A 21,531-nucleotide genomic window follows, 5' to 3' on the forward strand; every position below is an offset into this window, starting at 1 on the left:
GTACTGTCCCTCCCGTCCCACGTGTTAACCCTTTCAACCCCAAGCACCTTAACATGACAATGACAATGAAGGCTCTGCAAGGGAAGACTCACCTCAGAGGGAAGACTGGAGAACATCGACCTTCGAGCGTGTGGGACTAGAAGGGGATGTGGTGGCGTAGTGCTATTTTCACCGGACTGTTAATCCAGCAACCCAGGATAATGCCCTGGAGACGCAGTTTCAAATCCCAACACGGCAGAGGGTGGAATTTGAATTCAATAAAAATCTGGAGATTAAGTGATCATGAAACTATTGGCGATTGTCCTAAGAAACCCATCTGGTTCACTAATGCCCTTGAGGGAAGGATATATGCCACCCTTACCTGGTCTGGCCTACACGTGACTCCAGACCCACAGCAATGGGGTTGACCCTTCAATGTCCTCTGAGCAAGGGCAATAAGGGATGGGCAATAAATGCTGACCAAGCCAGGGGTGTCCACAGCCCATGAACTAATAAATAAAATCTCATGGACACCGGCAAAGAGCTGTTATGGAAGTATAATCATTCCTCATAATATTATTGTGATTTATTGTAAAATTAAGTGTTTTCGTGGGGTTTGGACAGTTTCTCTGTGTTCAATTGGCTTGGAGACAGCTGGTCTGGAGGCTAAGATTCATGAAAAGAAGCTCGGTTTGAAATAGGTAAACATGGCTGAAGTTTTAGAATGTGCGGTGAGGAGAATTGGCATTTTTAGATCAATCAGAGTAGTTTGAATTTCAAAGAGATGGTGGGATGTTTACGCCTTGCCAGAGAAGCGAGGCCAAGCAGTGTGTTTATTTTTCCCAATGGTTACTGATAGTATTAGCACCATAAAGAGATTTATATTATGCGAAAGGTAAAGATCCAATGACTTATGGGAACAATGGGATTTACAATAAAAGGGAGAAACATGTATAAAGGAGAAGAAGCTGTGTGTCACAGAGAAAGGCATTGCATGATCTCCCAGATGTGTGAAAAGCCTCCAGCATTAAGCTGCTGTCTACAGAAACTGAAGCTGGGAAAAGCCACTTTGGATTCTACTGTCCAGCGTAATGTGGTGATTTGCCTGGATCTGTTTAAAATCAAATTGGTTTTTCCTGTTGCCTTAATGGGGGTGTAGCTGGAAGCTCGATTAATTAGGGGCTTTTTGGAGTTATTACAGTAGTAATTTGTCGACCTGTGTATGTGCTTGCAATCATTTCACTTGTTAATGAACGTTTAATTAAGGTTTGTAAAAAATCTTTCAAGTCTTGGTGAACTTATTATTACTGAATTCAGGGCAGGCATCTCGAAATAAAATACAAATTGCAAAACAGTTGTGACCGCATGATCAGGATTCCCTCGTGGATTTGATCCACCTGGCACACATCATCTGCTGTGTCATAACAGAGCGTCGGGAGAGGAATGGTTAAAGCAATAGTGCGTAGGTTAGTGTATGAAGGAATTGAGAAGTTGGGAGCAGTATTGCAAAGTTGGAGATCTTGTACACGTGTCTGAGTTGGTAGGTTCCTCAGAACGAACTGTTCCGGACAGGAGAGAAACAGACAAACCGTACTTCTGTCTCTCACCAACTGTCCGTACGCAGAAGGTGTTTTGAATTCTTTGTGAAGTGTGTTGTGGTGTGTTTTCCCAAACCCTCAGTGTGTCTGATCCACTTTACTAATCACTCACAGCAAACTCACACTATGATCAGCTCAGGTTAGTTTATTTACATTTAAAACCCGGGGCAGGAATGTTCACAACATCACACACACTCACGCAACTCACACCACATATATACACAACACATACACTCACACACACAGAGATACACACAAACACACACTCACACAAACAAATACTCACACAAAGAAACACACAAACATACACACACAAACACACACAACAAACACACAAAAAAAACATGCACCCACATGCACTCGCACACACACAGACGCACACATACACAGACACACATACGCACACACACATACACTCACACACAGACACAGTAATGGAGGATAGAAAAAGGAAACATTTACAACTATGGATAGTAACAGTACAAGAACCACGGAGATAAAAATGAGTTCACATGGTTTCCAGAGTCCGAGAAGAAAAAAGTCCAAAGGGTATTTCCGATGTGACCGAGTTTAATCCTGAGTCCAGTGGGAGCTTACTGCACGCAAATTGAATGCCTCGTTTCTGATATGACAACTATGGAAACACTGTAAAGAGTTGCTTCTTTGGCTGCAAAAGCAGGTTGGGGATCTCCTGAGTTAGTGAAAGTTGCTAGAGAAATGCAGGACATCTGTCCTGTTACATTTCGCCGGATTCCTGACTGGATTTATAATGGGGTTTTCCAATGTCAACCGTCACACTGTCATTCCCGCCTCCCAACACTGGTGGCGCTGCAGTAGGCTCCTCCTGGGGGAGAAGGGGAACAGATGAACTTTCACCTTACGGACGTAGCCTCGGGCAGTCGGGGATTGTGGGGAAGGGAGGAGGGGCTGGGGATCTTTGGACAATCCTGACACTCTCGTTCTGTGATAAAAACAAAAAACTACTGCGGATGCTGGAAATCCAAAACAAAAACAGAATTACCTGGAAAAACTCAGCAGGTCTGGCAGCATCGGTGGAGAAGAAAAGAGTTGACGTTTCGAGTCCACACGACCCTTCAACAGAACTGAAGGTTCTTTTGAAGGGTCATGTGGACTCTCGTTCTGTGTCCCAGTCTCTCTTCAGGAACAATATTTCTCAATATCAGCTGCCTCGACGCAGGGCAGTGCCCTTTTCTCACAGATGAAACGGAAGTGATTGGAACATCTGTAATCATTCCATCCACTGGTTCTGATAATGGCGCAGTTTTCATTACCATTCCAATTATTCGGTTCACCCTGACCCCATCGAGTAAAACTAGGAATTGGGGAAATAAAAAATACCGATAAAAATCCGACACATTCCTGCACAGAATCAACAAGATTCCCATAGCCCTGTACAAATCCCAAACTAATCCCACTGTCCCTGCTCTCTCCCCATAGCCCTGTACAAATCCCAAACTAATCCCACTGTCCCTGCTCTCTCCCCATAGCCCTGTACAAATCCCCAACGAATCCCACTTTCCCTGCTCTCTACCCATAGCTCTGTATCAATCCCAAACTAATCCCACTGTCCCGCTCTTTCCCCATAGCCCTGTATCAATCCCCAACTAATCCCACTGCCCTGCTCTCTCCCTATAGCCCTGTATCAATCCCAAACTAATCCCACTGTCCTGCTCTCTCCCCATAGCCCTGTATCAATCCCAAACTAATCCCACTGCCCCGCACTCTCCCCATAGCCCTGTATCAATCCCAAACTAATCCCACTATCCCGCTCTCTCCCCATAGCTCTGTACAAATCCCAAACTAATCCCACTGCCCCGCTCTCTCCCCATGTCCCTGTACAAATCCCAAACTAATCCCACTTTCCCTGCTCTCTCCCCATAGCCCTGTACAAATCCCCAAACTAATCTCACTGTCCCGCTCTCTCCCCACTGCCCTGTATCAATCCCAAACTAATCCCACTGTCCCGCTGTCCTCCCCATAGCCCTGTATCAATCCCCAACTAATCCCACTGTCCCGCTGTCTCCCCATAGCCCTGTATCACTCCCAAACTAATCCCACTGTCCCGCTCTCTCCCCATAGCCCTGTACAAATCCCAAACTAATCCCACTGCCCCGCTCTCTCCCCATAGCCCTGTATCAATCCCCAAACTAATCCCACTGTCCCGCTCTCACCCCATAGTCCAGTACAAATCCCAAACTAATCCCACTGTCCTGCTCTCTCTCTCTCCATGCGACGCTGGGACTCACCTCACTGGGGTCCCATCCACCCATTTCCAGTATCCTTCAGTCTCTCGATCTGTTAGTCCGATCCAGTAAGTCTCAGGATTGATAGATTTCTTTATGACATTCTGTAGCACATATAATGATATAGTGTCACCAGTTAGTATTACTGCCTTAATTCACACACAGTCATTCATATCCTCACGGACACACACTCATATACACACACACACACACATATACACACACACAAACACGCTCACACACACAGAGACACAGACACTCACACACTTGCCCTCACACAGACACACTCTCTCTCACACACACTCTCTCACACACACGCACACCTGATACACAAAATGCCCCAAACCCTTTCTCAGGGAATTCTCCCTCATTCCCTCTGATTAAATATCGGGAAGACTGAAGCCGTTGTTTTCCGTCTCTGTTCCAAACTCCATCCCCGAGTTACTGACTCCATCCTGGGAACTCTCTGAGTTGTGTTTAATCTGGAGATGGGATTCCCACCTCATATCCACATCATCACCAAGACGGCCTCTTCCCAGCTCCGTAACATCGCCCAGAACCACCCCGGGCTCAGCTCATCGACTGCTGAAACCCTCGTTCATGTAGTGTAGAGAGAGCTTTACTCTGTATCTAACCCCGTGCTGTACCTGTCCCCTGAGTGTTTGATGGGGACAGTGTTGAGGGAGCTTTACTCTGTATCTAACCCTGTGCTGTACCTGTCCTGGGAGTGTTTGATGGGGACAGTGTAGAGGGAGCTTTACTCTGTATCTAACCCCATGCTGTCCCTGTCCTGGGAGAGTTTGATGGGGACGGTGTAGATGGAGCTTTACTCTGTATCTAACCCCGTGCTGTACCTGTCCTGGGAGAGTTTGATGGGGACAGTGTTGAGGGAGCTTTACTCTGTATCTAACCCCGTACTGTACCTGTCCTGGGAGTGTTTGATGGGGACAGTGTTGAGGGAGCTTTACTCTGTATATATCCTCGTGCTGTACCTGTCCTGGGAGTGTTTGATGGGGACAGTGTAGAGGGAGCTTTACTCTGTATCGAACCCCGTGCTGTGCCTGTCCTGGGAGTGTTTGATGGGGACGGTGTAGAGGGAGCATTACTCTATATCTAACCCCGTGCTGTGCCTGTCCTGGGAGTGTTTGATTGGGACAGTGTAGAGGGATATTTTCTCTCTATCTCATTCTGACAGATGCGTCTGTCATTCTCACCTCTTCCTGTTCTTTATTTATGACGATGAGGTGCGAATTTTTGGATTCACAATGTCGTTTAGCCTAGTCCCAGTTTACTTCATCTGTTGAGAATTTAAAGCAAAACAAAAACAGAATTACCTGGAAAAACTCAGCAGGTCTGACAGCATCGGCGGAGATGAAAAGAGTTGACGCTTTGAGTCCTCATGACCCTTCAGCAGAACTTGAAGGGTCGTGAGGACTCGAAACGTCAACTCTTTTCTTCTGCGCCGATGCTGTCAGACCTGCTGAGTTTTTCCATGTAATTCTGTTTTTGTTTTCGATTTCCAGCATCCGCAGTAGTTTTTTGTTTTTATCTATAGAATCTATAGCAATGTTGATTATGAAATTTCCAACCGCTCGGACAGGGAGACTCTGCAAAATTATAAAGGCTTAATTCAGAGAAATACAATGAATCATTAGGAACAGGAGGAGGCCATTCAGCCCCTCTCGGGCATGTTACATAGGAACAGGAGAAGACCATTCAGCCCCTCTCGAGCCTGTTGCACAGGAACAGGAGGAGGCCATTCAGCCCCTCTCGAGCCTGTTACACAGGAACAGGAGGAGGCCATTCGGCCCCTCTCGAGCCTGTTACACAGGAACAGGAGGAGGCCATTCGGCCCCTCTCGAGCCTGTTACACAAGAACAGGAGGAGGCCATTCAGCCCCTCTCGAGCCTGTTACACAGGAACAGGAGGAGGCCATTCAGCCCCTCTCGAGCATTTTACACCATTCTATTGGATTTGCTCTGTATCTTAACTCCCTCGGTTCCGTGACCCTCCATCCCCAACAACAATCTCTCAATCTCAGTTTTGACGTTTCCCTTTGACCTCCGGCCCCCACAGTTTATTTCGGGGTGGGGGTGGTGGAGAGTTCCTGATTTCCGCTCCCCTTTGTGTGAAGAGGTGTTTCCTGATGTCCCCCCTGAACGTCCTGGCCCGAATTTTAACCTCCTTCCCCTTTGTTCTCGACTCCCCCTCCCCGGCTCCCCCCACAACCCACCGGATCAGAGGAAATAGTTTCTCTCCATCGACCCAATCGAATCTCTTTATTGCTTTCAACGCCTCGGGTCCAGTCGCCGTGGTTTCGCCTGTAGACCTCAGGCTTCAAGTTTGGATCGCCCGCCTGCACCTTATCCAATCCCCTCAATCTGTCAGACAGACCCCCCCTCCCCGATCGATTCATCCCCTCACCTGTCCCAAACTCCAGGAGGCAGAGGCCAGGATAGTGCGGCCTTCCCCCGCTTGGAGATTAAGGAGGGAAGGATGGGGAGGGTTAGGGTGGGGAGACAGGGGTTGGGGGTGGGGAGTCAGGGAGTAGGGGTGGTGAGTCAGGGGGTGGGGGCGTGGAGTCAGGGGGTGGGGGCGGGGAGTCAGGGGGTGGGGGCGTGGAGTCAGGGGGTGGGGGCGGGGAGTCAGGGGGTGGGGGCGGGGAGTCAGGGGGTGGGGGCGGGGAGTCAGGGGGTGGGGGCGGGGAGTCAGGGGGTGGGGGTGGGGCGGGGAGTCCGGGGGTGGGGGCGGGGAGACAGGGGGTGGGGGTGGGGGCGGGTAGACAGGGGGTGGGGGTGTGGAGACAGGGGGTGGGGGCGGGGGTGGGGAGACAGGGGGTGGCGGGGGGAGACAGGGGGTGGGGATGGGGAGACAGGGGGTGGTGGTGGGGAGACAGGGGGTGGGGGCGTGGAGTCAAGGGGTGGGGGCGTGGAGTCAGGGGGTGGGGGCGGGGAGTCAGGGGGTGGGGGCGGGGAGTCAGGGGGTGGGGGCGGGGAGTCAGGGGGTGGGGGCGGGGAGTCAGGGGGTGGGGGTGGGGCGGGGAGTCCGGGGGTGGGGGCGGGGAGACAGGGGGTGGGGGTGGGGGCGGGTAGACAGGGGGTGGGGGTGTGGAGACAGGGGGTGGGGGCGGGGGTGGGGAGACAGGGGGTGGCGGGGGGAGACAGGGGGTGGGGATGGGGAGACAGGGGGTGGTGGTGGGGAGACAGGGGGTGGGGGTGGGGAGACAGGGGATGGGGAGACAGGGGGTGGGGGTGGGGAGACAAGAGGTGGGGATGGGGAGACAGGGGATGTGGGTGGGGAGACAGGGGGTGGGGGTGGGAAGACAGGGGGTGGGGGCGGGGAGACAGGTGCTGGTGGCGACCCCAAAGGGGCAGAGCGTGGGATGTTGGAGGAGGGGGCAGGAGTACGGCCGGCAGCTCCCACTCACCTGAACAGCTTTGGAGCATTGGGCAGAGCGATCGCGCTGTCTCGGACAATTTCTGGAACTTTCCATCCAGCTCTGTCAGGTTCTGCAGGGCAATGGCCAAGGTCCGGTTCAGGGGGTCAGCACCACCGCACTCCTTGTTCATCTGTAGAATTGAGAGACAAAGTCAGAGTGAGTGATAGTGTGGGATATATCAGAGTGCTACAGCGAGGGGTGCGGGATACATCAGAGTGTTACAGCGAGGGGTGCGGGATATATCAGAGTGTTACAGTGAGGGGTGTGGGATATATCAGAGTGTTACAAGGAGGGGTGTGGGATATATCAGAGTGTTACAGTGAGGGGTGTGGGATATATCAGAGTGTTGCAGTGAGGGGTGTGGGATATATCAGAGTGTTACATTGAGGGGTGTGGAATATATCAGAGTGTTACAGTGAGGGGTGTGGGATACATCGGAGTGTTACAGTGAGGGGTTTGGGATATATCAGAGTGTTACAGTGAGGGGTGTGGGATGTATCAGGGTGTTACAGTGAGGGGTGTGGGATGTATCAGGGTGTTACAGTGAGGGGTGTGGGATACATCGGAGTGTTACAGTGAGGGGTGTGGGATATATCAGAGTGTTACAGTGAGGGGTATGGGATGTATCAGAGTGTTACAGTGAGGGGTGTGGGATGTATCAGAGTGTTACAGTGAGGGGTGTGGGATATATCAGAGTGTTACAGTGAGGGGTGTGGGATGTATCAGAGTGTTCCAGTGAGGGGTGTGGGATACATCGGAGTGTTACAGTGAGGGGTGTGGGATATATCAGAGTGTTACAGTTAGGGGTGTGGGATATATCAGAGTGTTACAGTGAGGGGTGTGGGATGTATCAGAGTGTTACAGTGAGGGGTGTGGGATGTATCAGGGTGTTACAGTGAGGAGTGTGGGATATATCAGGGTGTTACAGTGAGATGTTCCTCCCCGTACCATGGACTGAGAGACCTGTAATAATTGCGAAGTTGCAGATTAAGACAATGAGTCTGACCACGATGGAACATCTGGATTTTTTTGATCTTTTTCCTCCAGCTGTTTCCTGTCCAGTTTTGCCTGGAATAGAGAAGTAAAGATTGACCCATGATGAGCAGCCTGTGTAACTGCACGGAACAGACAATGGTGACGTATCTACCTCCCTTATCAAGAGAAACAACAACCACGTTACTCATTTATATCCCTCGTTTCACATCCCAGCGCACGGTACAGGAGGCTTATCAAAGAGAATCGAACACCGAGTCACACAGGGAGATATTAGGGACAGGAAACCAAAAGCTCAGACACAGAGATCAGTACAAGGAGTGTCTTAAAGGAGGAGACAGAGAGACAGAGAGAGAGAGAGGGAATGGAGCAGAGAGTGAGGCAGAGAGAGAGAGGATGGGAGAGCGAGACAGAGACAGTGATCGAGACAGAGAGGGAGAGGCGGAGAGGTTGTGGGAAGCAATTTCAGACTTTAGGGCCCCAGGCAGCTGAAGTCCCAGCTGCCAATGGCGGAGCGATGGTAATCGGGGAACGCACGAGAGGCCGGAATTGGAGGAACACCAAGAACTCAGGGGGTTGTAGGTGGTTGCAGAGATAGGGAGGGGTGTAGTGGCTGGAGGAGGTTACAGAGATAGGGAGAGGTGTAGTGGCTGGAGGATGTTACAGAGATAGGGAGGGTTGTAGGGGCTAGAAGAGGTTACAGAGATAGTGAGGGGTGTAGGGACTGGAGGAGGTTACAGAGATAGGGAGGGGTGTAGGGGCTGGAAGCGGTTACAGAGATAGGGAGGGTTGTTGGGGCTGGAGGAGGTTACAGAGATAGGGAGGGTTGTAGGGGCGGGAGGAGGTTACAGAGATAGGAAAGGGTGTAGGAGCTGCAAGAGGTTACAGAGATAGGGAGGTTTGTAGGTAATGGAGGAGGTCCAGAGATGGGGAGGGTTTTATGGGCTGGGGCAGGTTACAGAGATAGGGTGGGGTGTAGGGTCTGGAGGAGGTTGCAGAGATAGGGAGGGTTGTAGGTACTGGAGGAGGTTTACAGAGATAGGGAGGGGTGTCGTGGCTGGAGGAGTTTACAGGGATAGGGAATGTTGTAGGTAATGGAGGAGGTTACAGAGATATGGTGCGTTATAAGCGCTGGAGGAGGTTACAGAGATAGGGTAGGTTGTAGGCGCTGGAGGAGGTTACAGAGATAGGGAGGGGTGTAGGGTCTGGAGGAGGTTAAAGAGATAGGGAGGGTTGTAGATAATGGAGGATGTTACAGAAATAGGTAGGGTTGAAGGGGCTGGAGGAGGTTACAGAGATAGGGAGGGTTGTAGGTACTGGAGGAGGGCTACAGAGATAGGGATGGGTGTAGGGTCTGGAGAAGGTTACAGAGATAGGGTGGTTTGAAAGGGATGGAGGAGGTTACAGAGTTTGGGAAAGTTGTCGGGGTTGGAGGGGGTTACAGTGATAGGGAGGGGTATAGGGGCTGGAGGAGGTTACAGAGATATGGAGGGTTGTAGGGGCTGGAGGAGGATACAGAGGTAGGGAGGGGAGTAGGGGCTGGAGGAAGTAACAGAGATAGGGAGGGGTGTAGGGGCTGGAGGAGGTTACAGAGATGGGGAGCATTGCAGGGGCTGGAGGACAATACAGAGCTAGGGAGGGATGTAGGGGCTAGAGGAGGTTACAGAGATAGGGAGGGGTGTAGGGGCTGGAGGAGGTTACAGAGTTAGGGAGGGTTTTAGGGGCTGGAGGAGGTTACAGAGATGGTGAGGTGAATCCCTTCACCCTTCACCACGTCCCTCCCCTCGACTACCCTGAACCATTTTGACCTCTGACCCCATACTCCCAGGTTGACTGACCTTTGCCCGGGGTCACCTCTGGGCCTTGGTTCTGCTGCAGACTCCACAGAGTGAAGTTGACTTGGGCGTAACTTGGACTCTCGTAGGTGAACAGGAACCGAGAGAGATGGAGCGAGGGAATGAGAAGCAATGAAGAACGTGAGGACAGTTTGGTCAGTGCGTGTGACGTAGGTGGGAAGCAGAGGACAATGACGGAGCAACAACACGCACACCGACATGTCACTCAGCTCTGGAGCACACCAAGACCTAACCAGAATGTAGCCAGGTGCTTCTTGAATTCTTGCTTTACCAGCTACAGGCAGTTGACATGTAAATGCGACTTAGCAAAGACTTAATTCACCAATAGAACAAGTGGAACACAAAACAAGCAGGCATGGAAACCGAGGAACAGCAGGCACATAGATACGGTGTGATCATCACGTGGCTGAGGTCTAACAGAAACACAGCTAAGATACAACGGATGTGTGATGGACATGTAAGCGAAGTGTAATTGAGACGTAACACACATGCAACTAAGAAGCAAGTGACACACTACAGGAGTACAACAGGGACAGGACTCATGCTTAACTGTGATGTTACTACGATGCAACGGAAACGTAACTGAGATGTAAATGACAGGGAAGAGGGGCGTCGCACAGTTGTGACAGTCAGAGGGTATTCGATTTCCAAACAGAGATTAGCAGACCCATAACTAAGGTCAAACAGATACGTAACTAACGTGTAACAGGCAGAGAGGAGATGGATCAGGTACGATATTGACTCAGGTGTAACCTAAGATGAAACTGAAAGAATCAGGGTCTACCTAATGCATCATGTACAACGCAACTGAGAAACAACTAAAGTGCAGCAGGTTTGACACAAATCAGTATCTTACGACTGACATACGATATCCGTAACTAACCTGTTGTACGGACCTTAGATGTCCCGGAAGCAGGAAGAAGATTCAGCTCCGCGTACAAGATCTCCGGATCGTCTGGAAAACGGAAACAGAAACTATACAATGGATGAGAGTTAGATACAGAGTAAAGCTCCCTCTACAGTGTCCCCATCAAACAATCCCAGGACAGGTACAGCACCGGGTTAGATACAGAGTAAAGCTCCCTCTACACCGTCCCCATCAAACAATCCCAGGACAGGTACAGCACGGGGTTAGATACAGAGTAAAGCTCCCTCTACACCGTCCACATCAAACACTCCCAGGACAGGGACAGCACGGGGTTAGATACAGAGTAAAGCTCCCTCTACACCGTCCACATCAAACACTCCCAGGACAGGTACAGCACGGGGTTAGATACAGAGTAAAGCTCCCTCTACACTGTCCCCATAAAACACTCCCAGGACAGAGACAGCACGGGGTTAGATACAGAGTAAAGCTCCCTCTACACCGTCCACATCAAACAGTCCCAGGACAGGTACAGCACGGGGTTAGATACAGAGTAAATCTTCCTCTACACCGTCCACATCAAACACTCCCAGGACAGGTACAGCACGGGGTTCGATACAGAGTAAAGCTCCCTCTACACTGCCCCCATCAACCACCCCCAGGACACGTACAGCACTGGGTTAGATAAAGCTAAAGCTCCCTCTACACCGACCCCATCAAAGCTCCCAGGACAGGTACAGCATGGGGTTAGATACAGAGTAAAGCTCCCTCTACACCGTCCCCATCAAACACTCCCAGGACAGGTATAGCACGGGGTTAGATACAGAGTAAAGCTCCCTCGACACTGTCCCCATCAAACACTCCCAGGACAGGTACAGCATGGGGTTAGCTACAGAGTAAAGCTCTCTCTACAACGTCCCCATCAAACACTCCCAGGACAGGTACAGCACGGGGTTAGATACAGAGTAAAGCTCCCTCTACACTGTCCCCATCAAACACTCCCAGGACAGGTACAGCATTGGGCTAAATACTGCATAAAGTTCCCCCTCTCTCTCAATCTCACTATGTTCCCCCCTCTCACTCTCTCCCTCTCACTCTCACCCTCAATCTCTGTCAACATCTCTCTGTCTCACTCACTCTCAACCTCTCCATTTGTCTGCCTCTCTCTTTCTGAATCTCTGCCTCTCTCTCTCTCCCTCCATCTCTCTCTCTCTCCCTCCATTGAACAGTTTAACCTACGTTCACTGTGGGCTGTCGTGTTGTTTTTGATGTGTCTCATATTCATGTAGCCGGTGTCCTGCTCCATGGTTTGTATCTGAGGGGTCTCTCTCCTCCGTTCCTGTCCTGTCTGCTTCTCTCTCTCTCTCAGATGTGTCTCAGTCTTTCCTCAAACTCAATGTCAGGGCGAAAACTTCCTTAAAAATGTTTCTGCCTCTTGGTTCCATTTCACAATGACACTTCCCCTGAGATCAGAATGAGAGGCTGGTTGTACTGACTCCAGGGGCAGCAGTTCCTCTCTCTCAATCTCTCTCACCATCTCTCTCTCTGTCTCCCTCTGTCTCAATCTCTATCACCATCTCTCTCTCTCTGTCTCCCTCTCTCTCAATCTCTCTCACCATCTCTCTCTCTGTCTCCCTCTCTCTCAATCTCTCTCATCATCTCTCTCTCCCTGTCTCTCTTTCTCTGTCTGACAGTCTGTCTCTCTTTTCCATTCCTTTTTATTCTGTCTTTGTCTCTCGGTTTCTCTATAATTTTCATTTTCTTTCTGTCTTTCTGGCTCTCTTTCTCTATTGACCTCTTTTACTGACCCTCCATCTGTCCCCCGACCCGTCAGTCTCTCTCTATCCCTCTCTGTCTCCCTCTTTCTTTCACTCTCTCCCTCTCGCTCTCTCTCCCTCTCGCTCTCCCTCTCTCTCTATCCCTCTCTCTATTGAACAGTTTAACCTACGTTCACTGGGTGCTGTTGTGTTGTTTTTGATGTGTCTCATATTCATGTAGTTGGTGTCCTGTTCCATGGTTTGTGTCTGAGGGGGTCTCTCTCCTCCGTTCCTGTCCTGTCTGCTTCTCCTTCTCTCTCTCAGATGTATCTCAGTCTTTCCTCAGACTCGATGTCAGGGCAAAAACTTCCTCAAAACTGTTTCTGCCTCTTCGTTCCATTTCACAATGACACTTCCCCTGAGATCAGAATGAGAGGCTGGTTGTACTGACTCCAGGGGCAGCAGTCCCTCTCTCTCAATCTCTCTCACCATCTCTCTCTCTGTCTCCCTCTCTCTCAATCTCTCTCACCATCTCTCTCTCTCTCTCCCTCTCTGTCAATCTCTCTCACCATCTCTCTCTCTGTCTCCCTCTCTCTCAATCTCTCTCACCCTCTCTCTCTCTGTCTCCCTCTCTCTCACCATCTCTCTCTCTCTGTCTCCCTCTCTCTCAATCTCTCTCACCATCTCTCTCTCTGTCTTCCTCTCTCTCAATCTCTCTCACCATCTCTCTCTCTGTCTCCCTCTCTCTCAATCTCTCTCACCATCTCTCTCTCTGTCTCCCTCTCTCTCAATCTCTCTCACCATCTCTCCCTCTCTCTCCCTCTCTCTCAATCTCTCTCACCATCTATCTCTCCCTCTCTCTTCCTCTCTCTCTCTCTCTCCCTCCCTGTCTCCCCACCTCTCTCTCTCTCTCTCTCTCCCTCTCTCTCTCCCCCCCCTCTCTCTCCCTCTCTCTCTCTCTCCCTCTCTCTCTCACTCCCTCTCTCTCTCTCTCTCTCCCCCTCTCTCTCTCTTTCCCTTTCTCTCTCTGTATGTCCCTGCAGTTTGTGGGTTGGCTTCTCCCTACCCCCAAATACCCCCCCTCACCCCGTCTGTGATACAAGGAGGGCAGCGCCCGAGAGCTCGAGTCCAGCTTGTTGGTGCTTCTCAATGTGGGGGTTGTTGTTGAATTTGTTGGTGTTTCTCAATGTTGAGGTTGTTGTTGAATTTGTTGGTGCTTCTCAATGCTGAGGTTGTTGTTGAATTTGTTGGTGTTTTTCAATGTTGAGGTTGTTGTTGAATTTGTTGAGGTTGTTGTTGAATTTGTTGGTGCTTCTCAATGTTGAGGTTGTTGTTGAATTTGTTGGTGTTTTTCAATGTTGAGGTTGTTGTTGAACTTGTTGGTGTTTTTCAATGCTGAGGTTGTTGTTGAATTTGTTGGTGTTTTTCAATGTTGAGGTTGTTGTTGAATTTGTTGAGGTTGTTGTTGAATTTGTTGGTGCTTCTCAATGTTGGGTTTGTTGTTGAATTTGGTGTTTTTCAGTGTTGAGGTTGTTATTGAATTTGTTGAGGTTGTTGTTGAATTTGTTGGTGTTTTTCAATGTTGAGGTTGTTGTTGAATTTGTTGGTGTTTTTCAATGTACACATAGGCACAAATTCTAAAAGAATATTACTCTGGGGTGTTTCCAGAGGACTTGAGAATTGCAAGCGTTACCCCCTTGCTCAACACAGGGTGAAAAGATAAACCCAGCACCTACAGGCCGGACAGTTTAACCTCGACGGTGGGGAAGCTTCTGGAAACAATAACCAGGAGAAAATTAAATCATCACAAGGACAGACGCAGGAGAATTAAGGAAATCTAGCACGGATTTGTTCAGGGAAAATACTGTTTAAACAACTTGCTGGAGTTATATTGATGAGGGAAGAGAGAGGGTCGATGAGGGTATCACTGTAGATGTGGTGCACATGGACCTCCAGAAGGCATTCGATACAGTGCCACACAACAGGCTTGTGAGCAAAGTTATAGCCCATGGGATGAAAGGGATAGCAGCAACGTGAATAGATAGGGAGAAACTGTCCCATTAGGGGAAGGAGCGAGGAAGATAGGGACACAGATTTCAGTTAATCGGTAAAAGAAGCAATTGTGTTTTCCTGCTCATTGTGGTCACTTCCTGGATAAACATCAGGACACCGGACACACCTAAGGGATTGGATACAGCAAAAGTGTGTAGGCTGGTGTATGAAGGAATTGAGAAGTTCGGAGCAGTATTACAAAGTTGGAGATCTTGTACATGTGTCTGAGTTGGTAGGTTCCTCAGAATGAACTGTTCCGGACAGGAGAGGGACAGGCAAACTGCACTTCTCTCTCTCACCAACTGTTCGTACGCAGAAGGTGTTTTGAATTCTTTGTGAAGTGTGTTGTGGTGTGTTTTCCCAAACCCTCAGTGTGTCTGATCCACTTTACTAATCACTCACAGCAAACTCACATTATGATCAACATGGGTTAGTTTATTTACATTTAAAACCCGGGGCAGGAATGTTCACAATGTCACACTCACACACACACACACACACAACTCACACACCACATATACACAAACACCCACACTCACACGCGGACACATACAGACACTCACACAAGCAAACACTCATACACACAAACACAGACATACACACACAAACATACACATACAAAAATACATACACATACAGACACACACAAAAAAACATTGCCCCACGCACACACACGCACACACACACACACACACAGACGCACACATATACAGACACACATACGCACACACGGATACACACAAACACTCACACACAGGCACAGTAATGGAGGATAGACAAAGGAAACTTTTACAACTATGGATAATAACAGTACAAGAACCACAGAGATGAAATTGAGCTCACATGATTTCCAGAGTCTGAGAAAAAAACAGCTTACTGCATGCAAATTGAATGCCTCATTTCTAACATGACAACTATGAAAACATTGTAAGGAGTTGCTTCATTGGCTGCAAAAGTACATTGGGGATCTCCTGAGTTAGTGAAAGGTGCTAGAGAAATGCAGGGCTTCTGTCCTGTAACATTTTGTCGGATTCCTGCCTGGATTTATAATGGGGTTTTCCAATGTCAACCTTCACGCTGTCATTCCCCCCTCCCACCACTGGTGGTGCTGCGGGAGGCTCCTCCTCGGGGAGAAGGGGAACAGATGAACTTTCACCTTACGGACGTGGCCTCGGGCAGTCAGGGACTGTGGGGAAGGGAGGAGGGGCTGGGGATCTTTGGACAATCCTGACATTCTCGTTCTGTGTCCCAGTCTCTCTTCAGGAACAATATTTCTCAATATCAGCTGCCTCGACGCTGGGCAGTGCCCTTTTCTCACAGATGAAAGGGAGGCGATCGGTACAACTGGCATCATTCCAGCCGTTTATTCTGATAATGGCGCAGTTTTCATTACCATTCACATTATTCGGTTCACCCTGATCCCATCGAGTAAAACTGGGAAATGGGGAAATAAAAAATACCGATAAAAATCCAACACATTCCTGCACAGAATCAACAAGATTCCAACAGCCCTGTACAAATCCCAAACTAATCCCACTGTCCCCGCACTCTGCCTATTGCCCTGTATCAATCCCCAAACTAATCCCACAGCCCCGCTCTCTCCCCATAGCCCTGTATCAATCCCCAAATTAATCCCACAGCCCCACTCTCTCCCCATAGCCCTGTATCAATCCACAAATTAATCCCACAGCCCCACCCTCTCCCCATAGCCCTGTATCAATCCCCAAACTAATCCCACTGCCCCGCTCTCTCCCCATAGCCCTGTATCAATCCCCAAATTAATCCCACAGCCCCACTCTCTCCCCATAGCCCTGTATCAATCCCCAAACAAATCCCACTATCCCGCTCTCTCCCCATAGCCCTGTATCAATCCCCAAACTAATCCCACTGCCCCGCTCTCTCCCCATTGCCCTGTATCAATCCCAAACTAATCCCACTGCCCCGCTCTCTCCCCATAGCCCTGTATCAATCCCAAACTAATCCCACTGTCCCGCTCTCTCCCCATAGCCCTGTATCAATCCCAAACTAACCCCACTGTCCTGCTCTCTCCCCATAGCCCTGTATCAATCCCCAAACTAATCCCACTGCCCTGCTATCTCCCCATAGACCTGTATCAATCCCCAAACTAATCCCACTGCCCCACTCTCTCCCCATAGCCCTGTATCAATCCCCAAACTAATCCCACTGCCTCACTCTCTCCCCATAGCCCTGTATCAATCCCCAAACTAATCCCACTGCCCCGCTCTCTCCCTATAGCCCTGTATAAATCCCAAACTAATCCCACTGTCCCGCACTCTCCCCATAGCCCTGTATCAATCCCAAACTAATCCCACTGCCTTGCTCTCTCCCCATAGCCCTGTATCAATCCCAAACTAATCTCACTGTCCTGCTCTCCCCATAGCCCTGTATCAATCCCAAACTAATCCCACTGCCTTGCTCTCTCCCCATAGCCCTGTATCAATCCCAAACTAATCCCACTGCCCCGCTCTCTCCCCATAGCCCTGTATCAATCCCAAACTAATCCCCCTGTCCTGCTCTCTCTCTCCATGCGACGCTAGGACTCACCTCACTGGGGTCCCATCCACCCATTTCCAGTTTCCTTCACTCTCTCGATCTGTTAGTCCGATCCAGTAAGTCCCAAGATTGTTCTCGAGAGATTTATTTATGAAATTCTGCAGCAGATATAATGATCTGGTGTGAACAGTTAGTTTTATTGCCTTAATTCAGAGTGACACAGAAAACACACACACAAACACACACGGACACACTCACTCACTCACACACACACACAGGGACACACACACTCACTGACACACACAACTGATACACAAAATGCCTCAAACTCTTTTCTCAGGAAATTCTCCCTCATTCCCTCTGATTAAATATCGGGAAGACTGAAGCTTTGTTTTCCGTCTCTGTTCCAAACTCCATTCCCGAGTTACCGACTCTTTCCTGGGAACTCTCTGAGTCTGAACCAGACTGTTCACAGCCCTGGGGTCGTGTTTAATCTGGAGATGGGATTCCCACCTCATATCCACATCGTCACCAAGACGGCCTCTTCCAAACTCTGTAACATCGCCCAGAACCACCCCGGGTTCAGCTCATCGACTGCTGAAACCCTCGTTCATGTAGTGTAGAGGGAGCTTTACTCTGTATCTAACCCCGTGCTGTACCTGTCCTGGGAGTGTTTGATGGGGACGGTGTAGAGGGAGCTTTACTCTGTATCTAACCCCGTGCTGTACCTGTCCTGGGAGTGTTTGGTGGGGACAGTGTGGAGGGAGCTTTACTCTGTATCTAACCCCGTGCTGTACCTGTCCTGGGAGTGTTTGATGGGGACGGTGTAGAGGGAGCTTTACTCTGTATCTAACCCCGTTCTGTACCTGTCCTGGGAGTGTTTGATGGGGACAGTGCAGAGGGAGCTTTACTCTGTATCTAACCCCGTGCTGTACCTGTTCTGCGAGTGTTTGATGGGGACGGTGCAGAGGGATATTCTCTCACTCTATCTCATTCTGACAGATGCGTCTGTCATTCTCACCTGTTCCTGTTCTGTATTTATGACGATGAGGTGTGAATTTAGGGATTCACATTGTAGTTTTGCCGAGTTCCATTCCTTGCTCTCCATTGACAATCTATAGCAATGATGATTATGAACTTTCCAGCCGCTAGGACAGGGAGACTCTGCAAATTTTTAAAGACTTCGTTCAGAGAAATACATCGGGACATTAGGAAAAGGAGGAGGCCATTCAGCCCCTCTCGAGCTTGTTACACAGGAACAGGAGGAGGCCATTCAGCCCCTCTCGAGCTTGTTACACAGGAACAGGAGGAGCCCATTCGGCCCCTCTCGAACCTGTTACACAGGAACAGGAGGAGGCCATTCAGCCCCTCTCGAGCTTGTTACACAGGAACAGGAGGAGGCCATTCAGCCCCTCTCGAGCCTATTACACAGGAACAGGAGGAGGCCATTCAGCCCGTCTCAAGCCTGTTACATGGGAGCAGGTGGAGGCCCATTCAGCACCAACTCACCCGAGCAGTTTCGGAGAGCGGTGCAGATGGATCTGAGGTTCCGACGCGTCTTTTCAAGGGTCTCGGACATGTTCTGGATCTTTCCGTTCAGCCCCGTCATGTTCTTGTCCATCTGTAGGACTGAGAGAATCACAGGGTCACAGAACTCACAGGATCAAAGAACCACAGGGTCTGAACCGCACAGAAGGAGGCCATTTGTCCGCACTGGCTCTCGGAATGAGCGTTAGGACCCAGTGCCATCGCCCTGCCTTTTCCCCCCTGTACCCCTGCACATTGTATCTGTTCAAATAACCATCCAATTCCCCCTTGAATGCCTCGATTGAACCTGACCCTACATATTCTTCCAGCCAAAATCAATCACTTCACACTTCTCTGTGTCAAAATTTGTCAATCCCATACCTGCCCACTCCGACACCTGTCTATGTCACAACAGAGCTGGAGTGAGTGATGTGGATGTGGGATATATCAGTGTGTTACAGTGAGGGGTGTGGGATATATCAGAGTGTTACAGTGAGGGGTGTGGGATATATCAGGGTGTTACAGTGAGGGGTGTGGGATATATCAGAGTGTTACAGTGAGGGGTGTGGGATATATCAGAGTGTTACAGTGAGGGGTGTGGGATATATCAGAGTGTTACAGTGAGGGGTGTGGGATATATCAGGGTGTTACAGTGAGGGGTGTGGGATATATCAGAGTGTTACAGTGAGGGGTGTGGGATATATCAGAGTGTTACAGTGAGGGGTGTGGGATATATCAGGGTGTTACAGTGAGGGTGCGGGATATATCAGAGTGTTACAGTGAGGGGTGTGGGATATATCAGAGTGTTACAGTGAGGGGTGTGGGATATATCAGAGTGTTACAGTGAGGGGTGTGGGATATATCAGGGTGTTACAGTGAGGGGTGTGGGATATATCAGGGTGTTACAGTGAGGGGTGTGGGATATATCAGGGTGTTACAGTGAGGGGTGTGGAATATATCTGTTAGTGTGAGAGGGTTTGAAAATATGAATAAACTACGCTGCTGATTTAAATCTAGAGAGATGTTGCGGCTTCTCCCTTTAAAGTCTGACCTCACAAACTGAGGGTTTGGGTAAACACACCACAGCCTATTTCCAACATGAAAACACCCCTGCTTACGGACAGAGGGTGAGAAAATAAAGGAGTTCAGTATTGCCTCCGTTCACTCTCTGTAACAGTTTGAGTGTGAGGTTCAGCTTCCTACCTTGGACTCTTAGCCCTATCGCAATTGCCAAACTGATGATTAAGACAATGAGGCAGGCGATGCCAAGATGTGTTGAAGTTATTGAGCTTCGTCCTCCAGCTGTTTCCTGTCCAGTTTTACCTGGAATAGAGAAGTAAAGATTGGCCCATGTTGAGCAGCCTGTGTAACTGCACTGAACAGACAATGGTGACGTATCTACCTCCCTTATCGAGAGAAACAACAACCACGTTACTCGTTTATATCCCTCGTTTCACATCCCAGCGCACGGTACAGGAGGCTTATCAAAGAGAATCGAACACCGAGTCACACAGGGAGATATTAGGGACAGGAAACCAAAAGCTCAGACACAGAGATTGGTACAAGGAAAGTCTTAAGGAGGGTAGCGAGAGAGACACAGACAGATAGAGAGAGACGGATAAAGAGGGAGACAATGAGAGAGAAATAAAGAGAGACAGAGTGAGTGAGAGACATATATTTCGGAGGAGAGGTTTAGTGAGATTTCTCTGCAGCTCAGGGCCCAGGCAGCTGAAGGCTTCCGGGGATAAACATAGATACAGAGTAAAGTTCCCACTACACTGTCCCCATCAAACACTCCCAGGACAGGTACAGCACGGGGTTAGATACAGAGTAAAGGTCCCACCACACTGTCCCCATCAAACACTCCCAGGACAGGTACAGCACGGGGTGAGATACAGAGTAAAGCTCCCTCTACTCTGTCCCCATCAAACACTCCCAGGACAGGTACAGCACGGGGTTAGATACAGAGTAAAGTTCCCGCTACACTGTCCCCATCAAACACTCCCAGGACAGGTACAGTACGGGGTTAGATACAGAGTAAAGTTCCCACTACACTGTCCCCATCAAACACTCCCAGGACAGGTACAGCATGGGGTTAGATACAGAGTAAAGCTTTCCCTGTACTATCTTTATCAAACACTCTATCTCATTTTCTGACTCTCTGTCTCTCGTATTCTCTCTATCTGTTTTCCCCTCTCGCTCTCTATGCATCTGTGTCTCTCTCACTCTCCCTTTCTCTCTCTCTCTCTCACTCTTGTTGACCTCTCTCTCATTCTTGCTCTATTTCTCTCGCAGTTTCTCCATCTCCACCTCTCTCTGTCTCTCTCTATCTCGTTGTCCCTCTCTTTAATTCTCTCACTCTATCCCTCTGTCGAGCAGTTTAACTTACGTTCACTGGGGTCTGTCGTGTTGTTTTTGATGTGTCTCATGTTCATGTAGTCGGTGTCCTGCTCCATGGTTTGTGTGGAAGGGGGTCTCTCTCCTCCGTTCCTGTCCTGTCTCCTTCTCTCTCTCTCTCAGATGTGTCTCAGTCTTTCCTCAGACTCGATGCCAAGGCGTAAACTTCCTCAAAACTGTTTCTACTTTGTTCCTTTTTATAATGCCACTTCCTCTGAGATCTGTGTGACAAACTGGTTCAGTTAACCATGTACAGCAGCTGATGAAGGCTTTACATTTTTGCCAAGCAC

The 21,531-nt window shown here is 49.5% G+C and overlaps 1 pseudogene; it reads right to left on the minus strand.

Moving 5' to 3' along the window:
• LOC144674859 (C-type lectin domain family 17, member A-like) overlaps positions 1-21,303 on the minus strand; it is a 58,364-nt pseudogene extending 37,061 nt beyond the window's left edge.
• Between the last annotated feature and the right edge of the window lie 228 nt (positions 21,304-21,531).

This window comes from Cetorhinus maximus, unplaced genomic scaffold, assembly GCF_964194155.1.
Source record: "Cetorhinus maximus unplaced genomic scaffold, sCetMax3.hap1.1 HAP1_SCAFFOLD_834, whole genome shotgun sequence".
Classification (NCBI taxonomy): Eukaryota; Metazoa; Chordata; class Chondrichthyes; order Lamniformes; family Cetorhinidae; genus Cetorhinus; species Cetorhinus maximus.